Source organism: Lissotriton helveticus, chromosome 3_1 (genome assembly GCF_964261635.1).
Source record: "Lissotriton helveticus chromosome 3_1, aLisHel1.1, whole genome shotgun sequence".
In the NCBI taxonomy this organism is placed as follows: Eukaryota; Metazoa; Chordata; class Amphibia; order Caudata; family Salamandridae; genus Lissotriton; species Lissotriton helveticus.
Window position 1 is genome coordinate 2,004,332,795 of NC_136061.1, and position 25,359 is coordinate 2,004,358,153.

The window sequence follows — 25,359 nt, forward strand, 5'->3', positions numbered from 1 at the left end:
TAACATGTTTCTCCCTAACAGACATGAAAGGCATGTTTGTGGGTGACTTCAATATCCACTGGAACAACACAGAAGACACCACTGCCCAGAACCTCTTTAACCTGCTTGAAATAACCGAAGGAGCAACTCTGAATTCAATCATCACCAAAAATTAACTGGTCTCTCTGAGATCGATCTCTCCCATTGACTGGTCTGACCACCACCTCATATTGTTTAATATCGACTCACCTGTCAGATTCCAACCAATGCGATCTGACAAACCCAAGCACTGAATCAGGAACATCAATGAAGTTCCTATCTCCGAACTTGAATGCAAGATTCATGCCCATCTACAGTTCCAACCTACCACTATGTCGGCCGATGACCTCACAGCTCACTTTAACTCAACAATGACGGAGATGTTAGATCAAGTAGCGCCACTCAAACTTAAACAATTGAGATCTTTCAAATCTAAATCATGGTTCAATGTGGATCTCAATACCGAAAGACGACAACTCAGACTTGCAGAAAGGACTTGGAGACAAAACCCCTCGACAAGGCACCTAGCGCTACTTAGGTCTGCACGGTCGGAATATAAAAAGCACATCTTTAGAGAAAAGGCCTCATTCTTCCGCAACCAACTAGACCAGGCCAAGAATAGACCTAGAGAACTCTTTAACAATGTCAAAAGGCAAACGAACGGCGCATCCCCTCACGAAATAAAAGCGACCAAGGATCGATGCAAAGAAATTGCCAGCTTCTTCACAGACAAAGTCACAAAAATTGAGCAATCCTTCATACAAACCTCCAATACACCTTCAATCATAACCTGCCCCTCTATACTGACCCTCAACCAAGCAGATCGTATTCATACCAAGGACAACCAGGTTCGCTGCCAACTGAAAAATGATGCGAATTGGTCAGACTTTGAACTTGTGTCGGAAAATGAGGTCTTCAATATAATTGCGAGCTTGAAGTCTACCTCCAACACTATGGACCCTCTCCCAGCAACAATAGTACAAAAACTCAACCACATCATTACCCCTTTCTGGACTAAAATCATCAACTCCTCTCTCACATCAGGCTGTGTCCCAGACTCCCTTCAATAAGGACAAATCACACCCATACTCAAAAAGCCAGGGGCCGACCCGAACGATCTCAACAACCTCAGACCTATCTCCAACCTCCCGTTCCTAGCCAAAACCTTGGAGAAGTGTGTTCTCCAACAAATTAACAAACATATTGATGATTTTAACCTCCTCAACACCTTTCAATCGGGATTCACGAAAGGGTGTAGCACCAAAACAGCCATGCTCAATATCTCAGATGATATCTACAGAACCTTAGATGATGGTGAAGCCTGTCTTCTCATCCTTATTGACCTATCTGCGGGTTTCGACACACAAAAATCATCCAGCTTTACTTGAGACTTTTAAGGGCTGTTCTGACTTTATTTGCTTAGTACTAAAAGGGTTTGCTTCCTACCTTCAGCACCATTGGCAACAAATTAAAATCAACTCCTGTCTCTCTAAGCCAACACAGGTCACACCTGGGGTGCCTCAATGCTCAATCCTCTCCCCAGCCGTCTTCAATCTCTTCATGGAACCCCTTACAATCATTCTGAAACAAGCAGGAGTTAAATATCACCTACATGAAGAGGACACTCAACTCTACTACAAAATCAAATCACCCAGGGACATCCGACACCTCAATGTCACACTAACCAAGATCCAATCCTGGTTTAACGCAAACCACTTAAAGCTGAACCCGGACAAAACAGAATGAATACTGTTCGCTACAAAAAGTAACCACCTTCCTATCCAAGACTGGCTCAAGAACCTGGATGCCCTAAATGGCTCTCTCGGCCTCTCCTTCTGGATTACGTCACTAGGCATTACCCTGGACAAGAACTTATCGTTGAAGGACTACGTCAAAAACTCTACAAAAAGTGCACTTTACTCACTAAAACACCTGAAGAAAATTAAACCTTTCATTCCCCAGGACGATTTCAAGAATATTGTTCAATCCCTAGTCCTCTCCAAACTAGACTACGGGAATGCCATCCTAACAGGGACGCCGAAAGCTCACCTAGCCCCATTAAGGTCAGTCCTTAACATGGCAGCTCAACTCACAATGGGGGTAAAAAGGTTTGAACACATGACACCAACCCTCCACTCCCTCAACTGCCTGCCCATTGAAGGTAGATGTATCTACACATTGGCATGCATCACACACAAAACCCTTTGCTCACATTCCTCCAACTACCTAAACAGCAAACTGGTTAAAGCTGGAAGATCCAGATCCATGAGAAGCTCCAACTCACTTCTTCTCATCCCTCCGAAATTGAAAAGAAAAACCACTCAGTCCCGATCCTTTTCTTGTAACTTACCCAGTATATGGAACTCACTCCTGATTAACCTCAGATGCAATCCCTCCTTCCCTTGCTTCAAAAGGGACCTGAAACTCCTTCTCCTCAAGAAATACTTTACTGTCCAAGTCAACAAACCTAGACTTCAATAACCTAGCTGACTCCCTGTTCACTGGTCCATCAAGGATAGGTGGGTTTTGCACTCTTTCAACCTCATGAGCTTCCTCCCTACCCTTCACTGTATGCCTAATTATAATGTGTTGCTTATATCCTCTTGCACCCTTATGTCCTGTTATGTAATGTATTCCTAATTATAATGTTTGACTTATATCTTTATGCATCCCTATGTCCTGCTATGTAATGTAACTTTTGTTCCCCTGTGTATGTGAAGAGCTCTGATACTCCCGGGTCTAGCTAGCGCTATATAAAACGTAATAAATAAATATAAATATTTACTTATTTTAATATAAGTAAAATATCAGATTGAAAGCACATTTTGGATTAACACATGGCTTGAGGAAAGAATAACTGGAAATAGAGACATAAATGGTTCCAGAAAATATATGCTGTGAATTCAGTACTTCCACACTCTTTATTGAGGTAATTTCGAATTTTCAAGTGTTTCTCACATTTATTGATGTCAACCATCGCGGCCCCTATGATGTATTAACTTAAAAGTTGACTCACTGAACCAAATATTTGTGGCACATGTAGTTTAAAATGATTCATTCATTTATTTATTTTAAGAGTTTTATATAGCGCTGGCTAGACCCGGAGGTATCAGAGCGCTTTACATGAGGTTCCACAAAATTTCAAAATTACATCAGTTACAATTTACATCATTGCTAGACAAACATTACAAGAGCATGGAAGACGAGATAAGTACAAGTGTAGAGGGGAAGGGGTAAGGGTAAAGGGGTAGGAGGGAGATAAGGCAGAGAGACGAAGGAAAGACTGACCAAAGTCCGGCTGGGTAGATGACGGTCGAGGGGGAAGTCCCAAAACCCATCTCCTCTATAGCAATCAGGAAGCTCCACCGGGCATTGGCCAATTAGCTAGGTCTCAAAGGGTAAACATTTAGAGAACATAGAGGACGAAATAAATGGAGCGTGGGGGGTTAATGGGGTAGGGTAAAGGAGTAGGAGGGAGCAAATGACAAAGATACGCAGGAAAATCTGCCCAACGTCCAGCTGGGTAGGTGACGGCCGAGGGGGAAAGTCCACAGCCCATCTCCTTTTTAGCTACCAGGTAGCTCCACCGGGCGTCGGCCTGAAAACTAGGTCACTAGTCACAGACAAAAACCTTTAAGGAGCATAGAAGGCTAAGAAATGGAGAGAAGGAAGGGAAAGGGGTAGGGTAAAAGGGGTAGGAGAGAGATACGACGAGAGAAGAAGGGAAAGTCTGCCCAAGGTCCGGCTGGGTAGGTGAGGGCAGAGGGGAAAGTCCACAGCCCATCTCCTCTATAGCTATCCAGTAGCTCAACCGGGCATCGGCCAAATGGCTAGGTCTCCATGGAAAAACATAGAGCATAGAAGATGAGATGAAAGGAGGGTAGAGGGGAAGGGGGTTAGTATAATACCCCAATCTCCACACACAGTCAGCGACAGAAGGAGGGAGGTGGGGTATCAACAGTCCACCGCGCGGGGTGTTCCCCCCTTCACGGGGCAGTAGGTTGGAGATCTCGCGGACCATCAGCCAGGTTGTTCATGGCTCTTTCAGGCTCACAGGCCCAGGTCCCAATCGGGTCACAGGGACTCCCACCACTGCAGTTGCGCTGCTGTGCCTGGCACACAGAAGTCATCAATCTCCCCTTCCCTATGAAGGGCCAGGGACGCGCCAAGCTAGATCCGCCGGCGACGCCGTTAGAATACAGACTTGCTGCAGAGCACATGAAGCAAGCTTCCAGAATAGCGGCGTGCTCAGTCCCCCTAGCGCCGACCTCCAGTCTCACGGGCCTCAAGCAGTGAGGTCACTAGCAGGCACAGCGGCTCACAATCCACACCACAGCAATATTTATCCCCAGTGACCAGCAGTGTTGGCGGGCAGCTGGTTGGAGATCCCGCAGACTATCAGCCAGGATGTTCGCAGCTTTCTCAGGCTCCCAGTTCCAGCACCTACCCGGGTCACAGGACTCTGCTGATCCTCTGGTCCAAGCTGTGGAGCACAGTTGTATTCTATCTTGTACTTTGCATTACAATTGCCTAAATTATATAAACATTGCCTATATTGTCACAATGCTACATGATGCTATAAAATATTTTATACATTTTGAGTTACATCTCTTCTTCTTGCAGTAACAGTTCAAGTTCTATGAATTGATTCGAAGCTCAATGATTATTCAACATTGAACTTTCCATTTTAATGTCAAAAGATTTTAAATACACCTTACCAGTCCATACTAGTAGGTCTATTCTTCCCTTGATTGCTGACCTAGAGCTTTACTCCACCATAATGCTAACTTTCTCTTCAGTTCACAAAATAAAGTAAAGAGGAAGAAAGTGTTAATGCAAGACTCAACTCCCATCCCATCTACTCTCATTCCTTTTAAAGTTAAACCCACCTTACCCTCAAAGTCCTCGACTAAGTTACCAGTGGTAGTGCCAGCCTTGCAAAATATCCAAACGTATGTAATATATTTCTCAAGCCTGAAAAATCTGTATGATCCTTTAGAAATAAATCAGTGCAAATTCATGTAGCACACATGTAATACTGTTCTTAATTCAGTACAAGTTCAGTACAAGAGTATCCTCAATGTTCATGTATTGTTTGTAAGGTGTGTATAGTTTCTCTGTATAATGAACTACATTGATACTCTCCACCTCTATTAGATGGTCTTGCCACTTCACAAACCCATATGGGCAACTGTGACACATGACCAGCAGCTATAAAATGTCTTACCATACATGAATGTTTATCTTTTATACAAATGGATGATAATTGATGGTATTTTATTCAGATTTATACTATTTATTTGTCTTAATATACTCCTTCACAAATGCTAATTTAAACAAATACATTACCACTTTGTTCACACTGGTAGCATAATGTTTAACGCCAATTTCCTTTCCAGACTTAGGATGATGGCCCTTTTCCGATGCCATTACACATTTAAACATGGAATTTACCTACAATATTGATTGTAATCTTTTTAGAGTAATACCATTAGCATGCATTAAAACATTCCTCCTACTATATTTATGTGTGTATACTATCAGTGCTTTATTCAAAGGCTAAATGTTTCAATTTATAATCTTGACTGGTCAGTTGCCACTATATAGATTTTCCCACATCAACAACTGTATGGAATGATTCATTTCGTGACTAACCTTTGCCGCTGGGAGCCGGATTTCCTTGTACTTTTAAACCCACGCTTTTAAACCCACGTCTTGCCGGACCCGCTCCGCGGGTCCCGCTTCGCCTTCCAGGACTCCGGGGCTGTGTGGACCGAGTGAGCAACATCGACTTGAGGCTCCGGCAGGGCTGCGAGCAGTAGTGCAGGGACTCAATATCCCAGGAGTCCCTGCTTGTCACACCTGTGGCTGCTCTCCCTGCCGGTAACGCCCCCGCCCCTAGCCCCATATCAGAGTTGGTGGTTCCCACTGCGCGGTAGCGCGCGGGAGCGCCCGGGGCTAAGCTAGGGCAAAGGGCGGGCCCTCTGTGGCCCTCCGAGGCCTGGAGAGTCTGGTCTGGGCCACACCTCTGGGCAGTGTTATTAGCGCTCTGCTAGTGACATAAAAGGGGGTACTAATATTGTAAGCTCTTTTCCCACCCCTGTTGTATTTAATTTTATATATGGTTATATTTGTTTTAGGTTTTTCTTGTATCCAGTTAGGTATAATCCATTATTAGAAATGTGCACCCGGGAAACCCGCAGCAAATCGAAACTCACTGGTTCTTTAGATAACTTTATCGTACGTACCAACCAACTAATCGACGAAGGCATCGTCCTTATGGAAAGGAGGGTATCCCAGGACCTCGCGAACGCGAGAAGGTCCTCATTGGGAATTATTGCATCTGCACGTACCCCTACTAAAAATCTTTCCAACCCGGTTTCTAACTCATCCGTTCCTTTACTTACTTGTCCCAATACTAATAACAACCAGGATGTTTTACTTGTTCCTCACATTCTGAATCCCTCGCCAGTAGCTCTTCCTACTAAGATCCCCGAGGCAGGCACTACTGTTCAGGATGTCTCAACATACTTAAGGGGTGTAAGAGAGGGCGCCGTCCCGAAAAATTCTAAACCATCTAGTATGAGTACTGGTGTCACCATATTAAGTACTGATGTTGCGGGTGGTCACATGGAGATCTCCAACAACATCAGTGATAACCAGGTAGGTTGTGACAGTTTAGCCATTCAAGTCCAGGGTATTGATAGAACAGTGAGTCCCCATGGATCTCACCCCTTTCCATTGGGTATTCCCGATAACTCTGACTCCAACATCAGCCTTGCAAGCCTCTTAGAGTCTAGTTCCTTGGATGAGACAGCAGAGGGCCTAGAAGATAGGAAAGGTATATCTATGAGTGACCTAGCAAAACTTATTAAATCTCTATTTGCACCTCTGGACTCTAGACTATTGGGGATTGAATTACAACTAAAGGCCATACACGAAGAAGGGAAAAACAATGTTAACAACCCCGTCAACACAGTTACAAAAACCCCGGTACTATCCAGTATTAAACCTTTAGTACCAAAGCAGACAGTAGGGGGATCCGTAATCTCCAAATCACTGCCTTCCAAAACACCTACTGCTAAGAGTAGCATTAGTAACGCACCCAATTTAACGTCTAGCGCACCAAAAAAAACACAGAGCAACGATAAACCCAATCTTCTGTGCCTAAACCCCCGATCCTTAAAACAGTACAATCTAAGGTTCGCCGCAATATTAATTTACCACCTGATGCTTCCCCCTATGTAATAGTGCTAACTGGTGTTCCTGAGCTTGCCCATTCAACATCTGAATCCTTTTGGGCCCTCAAGAACAAAGTTTGCCACTGGTTAGATCAAAATCATCCGCTACCCCCAAATATTAATAGCAAAATGCTCATGGTAGAAAGAGCACCTTGGGTGGGCGAGAATAAAAAAAACATACAGGGGGATTGTGTTGTTGTGTCCTTTGAGGATTTAGGTCCGGTGGAACATATAACTGCAGGACCCCCATGTATTGCTACCTCTTCAATTTCAGCCAAACCCGTATCCTATTTCTACATGGTCCCTGACCATGGTGGTAATAGGTGGAGTTGGCTGAGAGGTCCTAATCATGCAGGAAGAGGAATAAAAGGGGATCCCTGGCAAGAGTACAATCCAAGCCAGTGGACTGGGAGGAACCCAACACACCCTACAAGGGGCAGTCGTTTCCATGATACCAACCAACAAAGAGGGTCATGGTCTGGAAACTATAAACATAACACCTTGAGCCAGTGGGATGGTGGCGTAAACGAAGGGTGAAGTGTAGTTCCGAGGAGATCAGGTAGGCCATTGTACGGCCCAGTGCACCCTAATGGAGTATGGCAAGGTCCTCAATTCAACCCTCCGTCCATATCCTGTTTCAACCGTTATAGTGGGCTGGAAAATATAGATTGACTTTTATCTACTTCCTCTGGAGAACTTGCTTTAAAGGATATGATAGATCCGCCAGGTCCGGTAGTTTCCAGGACAGGAGAGACCCAAGTTTATCTAAAAACCTATAATTCTGGGTTGGAAAACGAGTTAGTTGAACCCGTAATCTCAATTGAAATTGAAAAAGCAGCATTAGGGGAAAAGATAGAATGTCCTGTGGTCAATGTAGGTAACGCTAGGTCTGTCGAGATACTCCCGGAAAATGGTGATCTTAGCAGTATTGAAATGGAAATTCCGTCTTCCCGTTTATTATCTGTTCCGAATATAGGCGGCACCCCTATAAATATCCTCTCCTGGAATATAGCACGGCTAAAAAAAAACCTTGAAAGCCCAGACTGGAATAATTTTATTGAACCATTCGATATATGCATGTTTCAGGAAACATGGTGTCTGTCTCCTGAGTATAAAAATGGGTATTCCACTTATTTTGTCCCGGCTGTTTACTCAGGGAAAGGCCGCCCATCTGGTGGCCTACACATATGGGTGAAAATTAATCTTAATTATGCCGTCAATGTGTATAATGTTTCCTCAGATTACTTATTGTACATATCTCTGAAAAGCCCAATGGGGGCCAAAATACATATTTTCTGCATTTATGCTAGAGGATCGCAGGGCTGTCAAATTTCTCCAACAATAGAGCTTTTGGATTCCAAGTTACTAGAACTAGCTCCGGGATCAAAAATCCTGGTGGGTGGTGATTTTAATTGTACTTTCGAACCCCTGGACGATGAGGATATTTTGGGTTGGACCGCGAAGGATTGGAAGTACTCTATCCCCACCTTGGATTTATCACCTATCAGGAAATGGTATCCCAGAGCTATACAGCTGAATGCACTAGCCTTGGCTCACCAATTACGAGCTCTGAATGGACGGACCATCTCTGATCGCAATGGGGCGATGACATATAACAAGATAGCCTCCCCATCGCGAATTGATTATATTTTTTTAGATCTCCACTCCTGGTCCAACCTTATAGATATGGAGATTAAGCAGTCCATAGATAGTGACCATAATCCTTTATGCATGATAATTAACTGGTCAAATGAACAAAGTGAGCCCCCAGGTCCGAAATTAATTACCAAGGAGGCTATCCCATCCAACTGTAATAGGAAATTGAGATGGGAGGCGATTAAGCTTGAGGAGGAGGTTCTCTTGTACATTAGGGAGTTGGTTATAGCGGAATCTTCTACCTTGTCGGCTACAAAGATGAATTTGGCTAATCTTAATACCCTTGGGCCATTATTTTTAAACCATTATTATGACCTTATAGCTAAAATAGGCAAGGTTTTTCATAAAACCACCAAGTTAGATCATTCTGCTGAGAAACATTTATTAAAAACAAATCCTTGCTATACTGCTGATTGCAGGGAAAGGAGAAAGGAAATTGCACGGGCAATCAAGTTAAAAGACCCCAGAGCAGTAAGACTGGCCAGGAGGGATTATCGCAAAATCTTGGCATCCTCTAAAAAGAATTGGGAGGAAGAACACTGGCAGAAACTTAAAAAAGCAGCATGGGATAAGAATTCTGTCTCCTTTTGGAAATTGATCAACATTTTAGATAGAAGAGGAGTTGCTCCCATTTTAAATCACATAAATGAGCAGCAATGGCATGCTCATTTTTTAAAGTTATATTGTGAAGATGAGACCCAAGCCCACCCATCTTTAGCAATAGCATCCCCTCTAAGACCAGATTTACCAATGGAGATAGTCCCTTTCGAAGCAAGAGAGGTTAAAGATGCTATTTCTAAAATCCGGCCAGGCAAAGCAGCTTGACCAGACGGCTTGCCTGGAGATTTGTTAGTTCACGAACCTTTGGTATGGGCAAATTTTATAGCTAGTTTAATGAACTTAATCCAGCAGGGTTTCCCAGTTTCAGATTCTTGGAAAGGGGCGGAGGTAATCACAATATACAAAAAAGGCGAAAGAGAGGACCCCGCAAACTATAGGCCAATTAGTTTAATTGACACTATACAAAAGGTAGTTGGTAGGGTCATTGTAAATAGAATCGAGACTTGGCTTATGGAAGAAGAGGTACTAACACACTTCCAGGCAGGGTTCAGACAGAATGTGGGTGCAATAGACCAGGTGTTCCGGTTTTGTGCGATCTATTGGAAGTCAGTTTCCATCAACAAAGGTAGTTTGTTTCTGGCTTTCATCGACCTCAAAACCGCATTCGATGTCATTCCTCGCTCCAAACTATGGGAAGTTCTGTTGGCAATGGGGTTTCCCAACTATCTTCTGCAATTTATTATTAAGCTCCATGAGGGCAATTTTGCGAGGATACGCTGGGGGAGTCAAGGGCAATTGACAGAGAGGGTACCAGTCAATAGAGGAGTGCGGCAGGGATGTGTGATGGCACCGACGTTGTTCTCCCTCTTTATAAATGGGGTGGTGGACCATTTGAGGGAGGACCCCGCGGATGCGCCAGTCCTTGCCGGCGAGAAGACCCCCACACTCCTCTTTGCGGATGATACCCTCTTGATGTCCAAGACCCCGCGGGGTCTGCAGAAACTGCTTGATCGTTTCTCACTCTTTTGCAGTGAGCGGGGATTAACAATAAATACCACAAAGACAAAGTTAATGGTCTTCTCGACAAACAGGAAGTTAAGGAATGTACATATATCACTCTTTGGGTCTCCGCTTGAGGTTGTAAGTGAATTTGACTATTTGGGGGTTAGATTATCCAACAATATGTCTTGGGGGCCACATATATCCAAAATGATACTTAATCTTAAAAGGGTCTCTGGAGTTATACTAAAAAACCAACGCCACTCAACCAGTAGACCTGTTGTTCCAACCCTATCAGTTTATGAGGGAAAGGCGGTAGCCTCAGCCGTCTATGGCTCCGAAATCTGGGGCGCTGTTAACACTAGAGCCCTCACAGTTATAGAGAACAAGTTTATTCGAGATCTGGTATCACTTCCCATGTCAACACCTCTGTTACCATTATTTTTTGATATGGGTATTAAATGTATAGCTGACAAAGTCCACCTCAGACCCCTATTATTTTTGGTGCGACTCCGAAGGACAGAAGAATTAAAAGACTATGCTCGAGTCCTTGATGAGTTAATTACCCTAAATGTAAATAACAAAATACAGTGGCTTAACAACCTCAAACTTTTGGTAAATTCGATAGGATTGGGAGCGTCTTGGACCTCGCAATGCCCTCCCACTAAACTAGAAGTAAAAAAGTTATATTGGGAATGGGTAGATTCCAAGGTACATGCCAATTCGACCTTTGGCCCACTAACGACTAAATTCTTAGAACACAAAGTGTGGCGTTTGTCCGAGCCCTTTCTGGATTTTATCCAAATCCCTAGAGATAGGACTTTGTTTTTAAAATTCAGATATGGTACCTTGCCCGTTAAAGAATTCATGGCTGGTTGGAAAATTATGGAGGGGATAGATCTTACCTGCCCAGGCTGTAGTTGCCCGAAAGAATCTCTGGGCCACTTCCTATTTGCATGTTCTGCCTATAAACTTGTCATGAACAAATGGCTGAAACCTGTGTGTAAGTCCATGGGCGTGAAAGATCATAGATCAGCCCTGCGTATTATGACATGTGATACTGTTTCATTGTATATTGTCTGTGGGGTCTCAAAATACCTAGCGGGTGCCTGGTTAATTCGCTCCAGAATGCTAGGTAACCCAGCAAACCCGTCTGAACTGACTAGCTAGTATTATGATTGCCTTTTTTTTTAAGTTTTAGAATTATTCCATTTTGCTGTAGTACTTTGGGACGGACTGCTTTTTATGTATTTTTTTGTATGTATGTATGTCTGTACTTTTATGATGATTATTTGTCGAATAAAGTATCTACAAATTCATTTCAATCATTCAGTGTTTTTCTTAGCCATAGCTTCTACAATGTTTCTTGCAGATACTCTCATTCTGGAAAATGTTATCATTTCTCTATTAATTATTTGCTTTGGATGTTTTCTTCTTGTTTATTAGGATTTTCATAATATTTATGTTCTGTAAGAACAATTTTCCCATGTATTTCCCTAAAAAGCTTACAAAGGTTGATACATGTTTAAAAACTCATGATGGCTAAATATTCATCTCATACCTGAAGCATATGTGAAGCAATAGGAAAACTATACTACAGATATTTAAGGAAACACTGGTATATCAGCTGAAATGATGACAAAGATTCAAAGGGATGAAAAATTGTGAAACGCATTCAAACCAAAAAATAATTGCTGTTATATGTATCTAGATTCTCAGTAAAGAGAAAAGGAATTACAAATGTTCTATTAAATATTGGTAACTACTACAGATGATTTGCACCTATTATAAATCAAGGAAAGTGGGGTTGATTGTTAAGAATATGAAAAGAAGGAAATAAGAAACTAAAGAATAGTGCTTAGCTAACAAACGTTTTGGTACACCTTAATTTGCATGACACACACTGCAATAATGTATTTATTTCTGAATATAAAATCACACATATACAATTAGAAAACTGAAACAATCAGTATACAACATGTAACACAAAGATGTGCGTAAATTTAATCAAGTGACAATGGGCATCTTTGTAACACAGGAAAAACAAACTGATTGTTCAACTCAATCATCACAGAGCATAAAAGTAACATAAAGTTGATGAATGCAAAATCAACTTGAGCAAAGTGTTTCAGAGAAACCAAATATGATAAGAGCCAGCTAACGTTTTGAGAGATGGTCTCATCTACTGCCATCACACTTCACAATTCGCAGATGATATATCTTACCTGAAGCCTGAAGCTGATAAACCTGAGTCTGAGGATGACTAACTGTTACCACAGGTTGTGTTCGCGGAGAACATTGTCTCCATGCCTCCACTGATAAAGACAGCCTTTGCTAGCAACAATATATGCAGTGTGTCTCTTTTCCCTAAGAAACTCTAGACTGCAATTTACTCTGCCTTCCATGCCCTCTTGGAGTAGTGCATAGAGGTAAGCATTTGGGTGTTAGGTTTTAGGAGACATTTAAACTATATTTGAAATTTTCATTTTTTTTTCATTCTTTATGATGTGTCTTTTTGCTGTTTCTATAATATCTTGTGTAGTTGTTTTAAATGTACTGAGTAGCAGAAATTTCCTGTAGTAATATATACTTTTACTTAAAAGTGTTCATCCATCTTAGTGCAGTGTGTGTGTGAATTTGTGAATAACGAAATAGCTTTATCACTGTTACCAAAGTGCCCGATCCCTTCCTAGGTATTGTGAGTAACCCAGAAGTAATAAATCTGGGCCTGATTATGATGTTGGTGAGTCCGACACCGATAGCTCGACTGTGGCGAACCCACCAACATCAGTCCCTGAGGTCTGCCCGCTGCATTACGATGCGGCGGGCGGAGACATATGGTGGAAGGACCACCGGCTGTGCTTCCGATGGGCTCAAAGAGCCCGTCAGTGCATCAGAGGGTCAGTAATCCCTATAATAAGGGTGGTGCCTGCTTGGGCACCCCTGTCTCTCCACTATGGGGCCTGGGGGCACCTATGGTGCCCCTAAACATTCCTGCACTGTTGTGTAGCATTTTAGAATCCAAGCATAATTTACCGATTCATGTCTTTATATAGGTATAAATTGTAGTGTAGTTCCTATCTTCCCAATAGGCTCTGCGCATTGGAATAATACCTACAGCAGTAAAGGCCTAGGCCAGACGTTAACTAGGTCTACTACTGTCGATACTAGACTTAAGTTTTGGGTTTGCCAGCGTAGCTCAGAGTTCGCTAGAAACTTTCTCGAATGTTCAGGAAAGAATTAACTCCCCTGATTAGACAAGAAGGGATTTAGTTTCTGACAACCATAGAACATGACAACTTTGCTCTCCCCTAATCAAGAGTGTATCTCCAGAGTCGTGTGAGCACAAGGCAATTATTTTACTCAGTCAGTACGTGCATTCTTAGTCTCATCAGATTGTAGAGAAAAGGAAGAGACGGGCGTGTTCAATAAAAAGGTGTTATTTATTGATCAGTCTCTTTTCTCGTACAAGAGAAATGGATCGATATTATTGCAATACTTATAGTTAAGTAAAGTGCATACATTAAAAGCAATAGTATAAAATAATACTGTAAAAACATTGATATGGTTTCTGAGCCATATGATGTTTAAAATGATTAAAATATATTTACATACACATATACATTTGACTAAACGTACTCAACTGGTGTTTCTAAATACGCCTACCCCGTGTACCTGACCTAAGTCTAATGCGTGGGCGGGAATAGAAAGTTACAGTTTAAGTTAAGTTTGTTTTTGCCAAGTGAATAACTAAAGAATTCTCTGTGAGGGGTTATTCAGTTCTGTACCTGGAAGTTAGGATGAATGAGGAATGGTATCTCTTTCTCTGCTCTCGATATTCCAGGCTGCCTGCGAGGGCTGCCCGAAAGCGCCGGTGCTGGGTCTCTCGGCAAGAGATAGCAGCGCGTCTCTCAGCGCGTCAGGAAGGCGGTGCTGCTGCCAGCGGGGTCTGCTCTGCTTCTGGGCTTCGGCAAGTATGGCTGCTCCGTCTTGTCACCACGCGTGTGTTTGCATAGGGCAAGATCGGCAATATTTATACCTTAAAGGTGCCGAGATTGACGTAAAGATGGACATAGATGCGTCAATAAAGATGTCATATGACTTGCTCGTTAGCACATTCTTTTACTGAAGTTCTCTGTGAAATCAAAACAATGGCCGCACGGATTTTCCAGGTTGTCATAGGTTTGATTTGTTATGAGAACGTCGTATGCCTTATCAGGGGCTGGAGGAATGTCGCTTGTCTAATTAGATCTGAAGCGTTATGACCTAATCAGATAACACGTTCCTGTGCCGTAGTGTGACTGCGTCAGATAACTGTATCTGCATCATGGGGGCTTTTCTTGCCTCATGGGCTGACTGTTAGTTAACTTGATAGTTAGTTTAACCAGAATAGGGTCAGGAATAGGGGGATCGATTCAGAACCTATAGGAATACATGATACCCACTCCACGCTAACTATGGTCATATTTACTAATCTATGCATAGTATAACATAGTACAACATACTATAGAGTATAGTGTATACCTCACCACCCCAAAATACATAAATGCATTCTGAAATTTTCAAATATACTGAAAAATTGCAGTCATATATATTGTATGCACTTAAGCTATGAATTAAACGCTAAAGTAAACACGCATTTGTAGACATTATTGCTTATTTGGTATATGAGAAATACACATGAAATGGCTCTTAATATGGCTATACAGAAAGAAAGTTCGAGACCATTTCATCACATAATAAAATATTTGTGAACATACCAGCGGGCAACTAAAGTTTATAAAGTATCTAAAAATAGAAATCTTAGTTCTCTAGGAATAGTTTCTTACTTTAAGCAGAAGATAAGTGTCCCGAAAATTTTGTAAAAAATAATTTGGGGCTGCTAAAAAATTGCTGTCCGTGAACTGGTGGGAAAAATTGTTCATGTGACTTTATTTTTAAAGTTGAAGGCCGAATTCAGGGAACGCCGTGTGCGAGCTTGCTCAAAAGTCTCTATTTCTGTTCTGGAGAGAACATCATATCATTAAGGCTTTCGAAAAAGCTGTCAACAGCTTCATGGGAAAGTTCCACTAAGTCGGAAATAGGTGTAACCATGCATTCGTGCGCATGATTGTCTCCATTGACATTCTGATTCGCATTGCTGACAGAAGGTCGTACCTGATTAATGCTGCTTTCATCTTGAACTTCACTACTCTTCAATCTATCTGCATCCACTGGCGCATCCGATTGTAGCGTCAGACAGGTGTCTAACACGCATTCTTCTCCGCATAGCAGACATCTCAATACAGGTAAAACACATCTTTGCCACATTGGTCGAAATGATAGAAACCAAGTCATGTTCAGGTCTCTAAGCCGGGATAGTCCCAGGATTTTTGATATCCGGTCCCGGTATCCAATGGCTAGGATTGTATCTTCCATTGTCGCGAGAGTTTGATCTGTGACATGGGTTGCCATAACGAAAAATAAGGACTAAGAATAGGATTCCTGCAATTAGTCCCAGTATCAGGGGAAGTCCGCCAAAAATCGAATTGACGAAATCTGGAAAAATACCCAGTATGGCTTTGAATGGTGTTAATGCCATCAAAAATACTGTCTTAAATACCTTTGAGACCCCAGTGGTATCAGAAATATTTAAGATTTCGCTCAGGATTTCCGCGAAATGTACGGGGGAATTAGTCGATAATAATGTATGTATCTCTGCAGTCGTCCTTGCGACTTGTAGATCATACGTTTCTTTTGATGACGTGAGCCTTGTAGGCGTCTGAAGAAGCACTGTTTTCATTCTGCTTAAAGTATCTATTCGAATAGAAGTAATTTTCAAACTGGGCCATGCCCTTGCCTCCCTGTCTGGAAAGGAGCTGGGGAACAAAGAACGTCCACAGCACTTGACCTTCGCAGTCGTAGTGACTAGATAAGGAGTCCCGGGCATAAGACTACAACATTTGCGGTCTACAATAAGAATGTAACTCCCATTATAGAGTCTTTGAAAGAATGGTTCTATTTCAGTTGCAGGTGCGCCTTGCTGGTGACATGAAAGGTTGTATGAATTCCCTTCACAGGCTCCATGCAAACTAATTCCGTTACACAGAAGCGTGCCGCTTAGTGACATAGCACAATTGTTGCCACTAAGAAACACTTTCTGTCCTTTATTACTGACACATGCATGCGAATAGGGCAGGTTCCAAGTTGTTTTAAGGTACCCCTTTCCCAATTTCTCGTACATGCCAGCCTGTATATATTTTTGGCAGTATTGAAACCTGAAGGTTGAGATTGGAATATTTATGATTCCGTGGATTATCCATTCACTGACAGGTCGTTCTGACATTGTCATTGGTAATCTTTCTAGTTTTTCAATGCTCAAGATTGTATAATCAGCACCCTTTTGCGCCATACCGATTTGTCTATCAGTAAGGTTAAAGATTTGGAATAGTGACGTTGTGTTGATTAAACGCCAAGGCACGTAGCCTGAAAGCAGATTTTGTAACGTCCAGCCAAGCTGTACAATAGAACGCAATTGTGACTGACCATGTTGTAATAACAGTAAGTCTTGCGATAATATATCGATTGCTGACGACACAATGCTGTCCAAAGAAAAATTCTGGAGGACAGAGTCATTAACCCATTGTCCACTACAGAAAGGGATTTTTCCAAATTAATACGGTCAATTTCCCGTATTCTCTCTGCTGTTTCAATTTGATTAACCTTCCAGGCCTCATTGTATGCTGCATATACAGAGGCTGCTATGAAACGCTTTTGACGCTGTTTGCGTGGTCCCATTATGAAATCACGCAAGTCAGCACCATCAGTAAGTAAAGTTAGGTGTTGCTTAATTTCAGGCAGTGTGGAAGTTTGGAGCCACTGAAGGCATAATTTGCCCACACTGTAGGTTGTTATTATCCCTGGGTGATGTCTTTGGGGATATCTAGGGTCTGGCCTGGTCATTTTGAACCCCTGTGTTTTATTCAGGAATCTGTCTTGACAGTTATTTGTATCTGTGGGCCAGATCAACCATTGTTTCCAATTAGGATGTGTTCTGTTTTGGTTTAATATATGGTTTACGTCTATCTCTTCATCTGTATCAGAGTGATTGCTAAACATTGTTGGCTTTGGAATAGACGGTTTATTTAAATCTTTGATTTTGGCTAGGCCAAGACAGGTGGTTTGTTGAACAGTGTCATTTAAAAATATCATTTGTTCTGGGATCATGCAAGCTCTAAACAAAGCTTCTAAACCCTGTACTTGCCATTCTTTTGTACCCCAAACACTTTTCAAATCAACATTTTTGTCCCAATAATTAAATCCTAAAGTATTCATTTCCTCGAAGAATGAATCTGAATATATCAACTTTGTGTTGGTTATCATGGTTTTCATCCCTGTCTTGTTTGACAATTTATAATAAAATGTTTCAGCATTACTTGTGTTAAAACCTGAAAAATATGAATATTTGTCGTAAACAGTTCTTGAGCTCCCTTTTGGAGGTGTTGCACAATGTTCCCATTGATTATAATTTAAAACATTTCTAGGTTGTGCAGATTTATGTAAAAAATGGTTACCATAGTGGTTATAGCAATACATACTATCATAATTTGTAGAACCTTGCAAATAATCATGTTTTGTAAATTTAGCAGACATTACTAAGTCAGACATCATGTTATTAATGCTTTCGAAGTCCCAATCATCAGCAAATGAGTTTGGTTTTGCAAAGTCACTCAAGGAGATCTTGATTTGGTGTGGGTATTTCAGGATCTCGACCGGACCATAAATTTCATAGTCAGTGTTGTCCCAGGCTACCCCACCAGGTATAGGATTGGCTGTGAAGTTGGCTGAAGAAAGTTCTCTTTTCTCGACGTGTGAAGATGTGTGTGGTTTGAGGACCAAGTTGATGTTCTGACTTGCTGTGTCCATTTTAGCATATTTTCCCTCAATGAAGCGTCCCAAAGTTAATACCATGATGAGCCAAAGTATGAGGATAAATGCACCAAAACCCACCCAAAATTCAATCCATGGAGAAATCAGATATGTTTCTTTCAGTTGGTTCAAAAGCTCCTTAGCTTTGTCTTTAAAGGATTTTGATGATGGCTGTGTCTTTGATTCACTGAGGCTTTCAGAGGAATCATCGAAGTTGATGAAGTAGCCGGATGCAGTTCTGTCAATTGTTCCAATTGCTTCAGGATTTTTGTTTCTTGCATTTTCACTTGGTACTTCATTATAGATTGGTGTGTCTCTGCTAAATGTTTTTATTTGGGTTTTCAGAGGTCTGAGTTCTATTGCATCGTTGCATAGTCCTTGTTGTTCTTCTGTAGGCGTTTCGAATGTGATGAGCCTCTTTGTTAGGACCTCTGTACTGGTAGCAAACCTTGGTGTTCTGCTACTTATTGGGAGTCCACTTGGCCTACTGTTTGTTATCTGCCACATGTTGTGGTTTTACCAGGTCGATGGATACAACTCGGTTCTCCTTTTTACCAGCAAGTGGCGGTAGTACAACTGATCTTGTCCCGTTGACAGACAAGACAGGAACTGCTTTTCTGTAAGAAGGCCCAAATTCCTTCTTTACCGCGATCTTCTCCCTGACTAGATCCCCGACTTTTGGAATCCAGACAGGTCTTGCTGGGACAGGTGGTGATTCTTCAGTGGTTGTTGGCTGTTGTTTCAACTGTATGTTGCTCAGGTCTTTTCTTGTTTTGTTTAAGTCCTGCAAAATAGCCAAACGGTCTTTGACATCAAAGCTTTTTTCTTTAACCACTGAAGTCTGACTGTCGAGGTCAGAGATAATCATTCTAGTTCCAAATAATAATTCGTACGGACTGAATCCCTTCAGAGAATTTCTTGGCAAGTTATTTAGACTACGTTGGACACTTATTAGATGTTTGACCCACCCAGCTCCCGAACCTAATATCCTTTCCATTATAGATTGCTTTCTGCCTTGGTTTTTTCTTTACACCATCCCGTACCCTCAGGAAGGAAGTGAGAAGATTCCCGCTGGGCTGTGCTCATTTGGCCATGTTTCCCCCCCGGCCGGAGGGCTAGAGTGAAGACTATGGTCAAACGTAACATGCTCTTAGCGTATATGCCATTTAGACTCGCAAATCTTTGTATAACAGTCCGGACGTCAGCCGAGTGCTGGTGATCTACATTATAAGTGGAAACTAGCCTGTATATGTTAATCGCAAGCCCTGCTTTTTATTGGTCATATTATCTGCCTTGATACGACGAGGTATTAAACTGTTTCTCTCCCCACTGCGATCTCTGTTGCAGTTTGGGCAGTTTTTTACAAACATGGTGTAATGCAGGCTCATGCCTGGCCACCAGTACCGTGATTGTAATTCTTCCAGAGAATCTTTCAGTTTGAGGTGTCTGAGACCCTCGCCCATGTGTGCGTCTGCGATTAACAAGCTTCTCCTGTCCATGTTTGGAATCACTCTATCCCCCACTCCAGGGATTCGAGCAAAAGGGACGGAGTTTGCATCGATTATGTATGTATAATTGAGTGGATAGTTGATCGGTAACGCTGAGCAGTCACCTTTTGATGACGTTTTCACCGCCAGCATTGTTTCACCGTCAATGTATTTTAATGTACGCTTTTTTCGATCTACGGGAGCCGGTATAGTGGCTGCCGCTGCGGCTGTTTCAGCCAATGAATTCCCTACAACGTGAACGCCATCACGCTGATGACTCAGTGAGTGTGTCACGTGAGTCTTTGGTAGTTCTTTTTGTAAAAGAGCTATTTGTTCCCAGAGCGATTTCTGCTTTATTGGTGCATCTGTGTCATCTTTGTAACCGTTCTGAATCCATGTCTGCAAATCCTTGTTATATGCTTTGACGCAGTAATATGAATCTGACACTATAAGTGTCGGGAATTCGCGATCCGCATTATCCAGCGCCATTTTTAATGCTATTATTTCAGTTTGTAGTTCTGAATTAGTTTCAACTGAGTGTGTTTTTGTTAATAGAGGTCTTAATTTACCTCCGCGCCACACTTCTTTTGTAATCTCACATGTGGGGTTGTATGCATGTTCTCCCCAAACGGAGGGTTGAGCATGTCCGTCTGTATAGATTACACAGGCGTAATGTCGTAGAGGCAGAATGTCGATTGGTAGAGGATACGTCTTTTCATATTTTAGATTTTTTAATTCTTCTAGTTCTGGATCAAAGTAGTAGTATACTTTGTCCGTTGTGATTGAATTCACCCATTGTATCCATTCTGGATTCAATGTTGTTGTTGGTAAATTACACGGTGTTGTTAGTGCCTCAAAGGCTGATTCTGCTGTTCTGACTGTGATATGTCTACCGTCAGCTATGTCTTTTTCTCTAGCTATTGCGGTTTGAACTGCACTAATGATTTTTTCTGTATTACTGAATTTCTGTTCAGCTTCTGTATACAAGTGTGATTTGAATGCAATTGGTACCTTTTCTCCCTCATTAGAGGTCAGGTATGTGAATCCGCATCTTCCTGGGATGACTCGAATCACAAGATTGCGTGTGTTATCACGTGTTTCTAATTTTGTTTTAATTAGGATGTCTGTTTGTAAGGATCTCAAAATTTCTGTGTGTGTTTGAGTCCAATTGGATCTTTTAAAGTCTGGTTTAATTAGATCATAAAGGGGTTTGACCCTTTCTGCGTAATTTGCAATGTATGTTCTTCCGAAATTTAGGAAGCCTAGAATTGACTGTAGGTTTTTTAGTGTTTTAGGAGCTTGGATTACGGCACATTTCTCTAGGAAATTGTCTGCCAGGCTTTTACCTTCACTTGATAACTCATATCCTAAGAACAGGACTGTCAGATGGGCAATTCTGGACTTTTTAAAGTTGAATTTGTAACCCTCTGCTGCGAACCCAAGTATTATGGTGTTCACTCTTTTCAAGTGAGTATCCAAGTCATCATCTGTTAAGTAAATGTCATCGACATAAGATAATGCTTCATTATCATATAATTGTAGTAATTCTGTTACTCTCGCTGAGAATACCCCCGGGCTGTTCTTGTACCCCTGGGCTAACCGACAAAATTGCTTTTGAGTGCCATTTACTGAGAATGCAGTTAAATATCTGCTCTCTGGTGCTATGTTTTGACAAAAGAATCCATTGGAGATGTCCAAGGTTGTTTTGTATTTTTTGCGCACTATGTTATTCATTAGTGCAGCACTGTGTGAGTTTTGCACTGCAAAGGTTTTGCAACATGTGTTAAGGTGTCGGTAATCCAAAACTAGACGATATGAATTGTCTGGTTTGGAGACCGGAAACAAAGGATTGTTCATTTGTGAGGTGCAAGTTTCAATCACCCCCTGGTATTCTAGCTGATCTAGTATTTCATTTACCTGTTTTTTAGCTTCTTGCCTAATTGGGTACTGCCTTTGTGCAGTAGGTTGTGATTTTAACTGGATTTTGTGAGGAGGAGAATCCTCATCCCATCCTACATGATTTTTATATAAAGCAGGTGCTAAGGCCACTGCCCACTTTCTAGCAAGTGTGTATTTTTTATGAATCGGGATTTGATTCGAGAAGGCAGGCATAATTACTTCTTCGCCATGAGGGCACTCCCTGACAAACTCTGGTGGCCAGTCTTTTTCAGCTAGAAGGATGTCATAACCCTTGGAAAGGTTATCCCAAAATAGTCCCCTTATTTTCCTAGTCCTATCTCCCTCTATACGTAATGTTATCTCGTATATCTTGTGGGGTTTGCTAACTCTGGTGTCTGCAGTTTCCACTTGAAGATATTCATTCGTGTCCACTGTCTCCAGATGATTCATAAGGACTTTGCGAGCTATGCTCACTTCTGCTGCGCTGTCTAGCATTGTCTGAGCCCACTCTCCGTTTTTCAGTTGTGTCCTCAGTATTCTCTGCATTGTTAACTACCTTGATACTGGCTACCTTCTTTTTTGGAAATTGTAATTTCTTTTTTTGTTGAGCAGGTTCCTTGTCTTTGGACTTGGCGTGCTCTTCTCTTTGTTCTGATCGTCCTCTTCTTTCTGATTTCTGCGAGGAAGTCTGAAAAGATTGAGAGGGACGTGTATCAATGTCTTGATATCTATCAGGTTTTTTAATATTATCCCTATTTCTAAGGTTATATCTTTTCCCAGAGGGGTCACTCTGGGGTGACCTGTGTCTCTGGTTCGGAGATTTCTCCCTTCGCCTAGGAGACCTTCCTCGGGACTGGAATTTCTTTTCTTTTGGATTGGATTGTTTGTTTCCATCCCAGTTCTTTTTTGGTGAATTATTATTAAAAAATATTTTTTCTGGACTTTCAGTCAGTTGCGGTTTTACTGGTATTCCACCTAAACTATCTCTACCTAGTTCTTCATAAGATTTTTCTATGATTCTGGCAATTTCAGCTGGTTGGTCTGCTATATCTGTCTCTTTTAACCTCTGGCGGATCGCCACGTTTGCTGCTTCACCTTTTATATTGGCTAGTAATATAGCCGAGACCTGCTTGAAGTCTTTCAGTAATTTCATACCAAGAGTTAAAGCTGGTTCTGGACCGTATTCATCTTGAATTTGTTTTAGCACATCTGGTATTACCGAAATGGATGGAACACCGTGCATTTTTGTGTAGATTGAAGCAAAGACTGTACCCCAAGTGTCACAGTCCTCTATGTGTGGTGCGATTCCCATTGGGAGACATATAGTCAGAATCCTGTGTTTTTCTAGCGGGGTGGTGTCAGGAAACACCGCCTCTATTTGGGTGATTTTCTGTGCCAACCAGAATGGTATCTGTTCCCGTTTAGCCGGAACTTTACCTAGGCAGGATTGGATGTTCTGTGGTGTGATTTTATTTGTGTTCCCCTGGTGAGGGGTCAGCTGTGGAAGTTTAATCGCTGGCTGAATTGTTGAAGTCCGAATTACATACTGGACTAATTGTCTATGAATTTTTAGTAACTGTTTTAGCTGTATTAACAGCTCTCCAGTAGACATTCCTTCGATGTCTGGGTGTGGTGTGTATCCGGCTAAGACCGGCCACGTTGCTCCTGGTCTACCTAAAGGACCGAGCCTGGTGATGTGATTGTTATGTATTAGGGCGCCATCAAATAAGAGCAAATGCTCTTGGAATTTGAGTGGTACTTCCACCGCCTCGAAAGGAGTGTAAATGTCGGGTGGAACCTCTATTTTGTAATAGTGGAAGTACTTTGTTACAGCATTTGCTGCTGGAAAATGTATCCATGTATAGTATACCTCTGTCTGCCGATATTCGTGTGCCTCAATTACGAATATGACTGTGCCACCTCTAGGTGTCAGTCCATTTTCTATAAGTTTTAAGGTTATAGATTTCCTTTTGCTGACCGGAATGAGTATTATATCCGCGTCTGCATCCTTTAGTGCAGTATCTGCTGCTGCTATTTCAGCTGCTAATCTAACTGCCTCTCTTTCTTCATCACTTTCTGACATTTTACTGTCAGGATGGTTATTTTGTTTGTTTGCAGATCAGGTTTCTTATGGAACAAAGATTAGATGCACAATATTTTGGAACAGTGTAATCTTCAACGTTGACTAAACCAAGAATCTTACATAGGAGTTCCCTCCTGCGAGGTTTTGGAGGATATTACCTTTCACCCACTCCAGACGTCTTTGGAGTATTTGGGAAAAGGGGTCTGAGTGAGAAAGCACGACTGAGTTACTCTAAATGTCTTACGTTAGTTTTATCGCCCTTTCCAAACGCGTTGGGCGCCATGTAGTGTAGTTCCTATCTTCCCAATAGGCTCTGCGCATTGGAATAATACCTACAGCAGTAAAGACCTAGGCCAGACGTTAACTAGGTCTACTACTGTCGATACTAGACTTAAGTTTTGGGTTTGCCAGCGTAGCTCAGAGTTCACTAGAAACTTTCTCGAATGTTCAGGAAAGAATTAACTCCCCTGATTAGACAAGAAGGGATTTAGTTTCTGACAACCATAGAACATGACAACTTTGCTCTCCCCTAATCAAGAGTGTATCTCCAGAGTCGTGTGAGCACAAGGCAATTATTTTACTCAGTCAGTACGTGCATTCTTAGTCTCATCAGATTGTAGAGAAAAGGAAGAGACGGGCGTGTTCAATAAAAAGGTGTTATTTATTGATCAGTCTCTTTTCTCGTACAAGAGAAATGGATCGATATTATTGCAATACTTATAGTTAAGTAAAGTGCATACATTAAAAGCAATAGTATAAAATAATACTGTAAAAACATTGATATGGTTTCTGAGCCATATGATGTTTAAAATGATTAAAATATATTTACATACACATATACATTTGACTAAACGTACTCAACTGGTGTTTCTAAATACGCCTACCCCGTGTACCTGACCTAAGTCTAATGCGTGGGCGGGAATAGAAAGTTACAGTTTAAGTTAAGTTTGTTTTTGCCAAGTGAATAACTAAAGAATTCTCTGTGAGGGATTATTCAGTTCTGTACCTGGAAGTTAGGATGAATGAGGAATGGTATCTCTTTCTCTGCTCTCGATATTCCAGGCTGCCTGCGAGGGCTGCCCGAAAGCGCCGGTGCTGGGTCTCTCGGCAAGAGATAGCAGCGCGTCTCTCAGCGCGTCAGGAAGGCGGGGCTGCTGCCAGCGGGGTCTGCTCTGCTTCTGGGCTTCGGCAAGTATGGCTGCTCCGTCTTGTCACCACGCGTGTGTTTGCATAGGGCAAGATCGGCAATATTTATACCTTAAAGGTGCCGAGATTGACGTAAGGATGGACATAGATGCGTCAATAAAGATGTCATACGACTTGCTCGTTAGCACATTCTTTTACTGAAGTTCTCTGTGAAATCAAAACAATGGCCGCACGGATTTTCCAGGTTGTCATAGGTTTGATGTGTTATGAGAACGTCGTATGCCTTATCAGGGGCTGGAGCAATGTCGCTTGTCTAATTAGATCTCAAGCGTTATGACCTAATCAGATAACACGTTCCTGT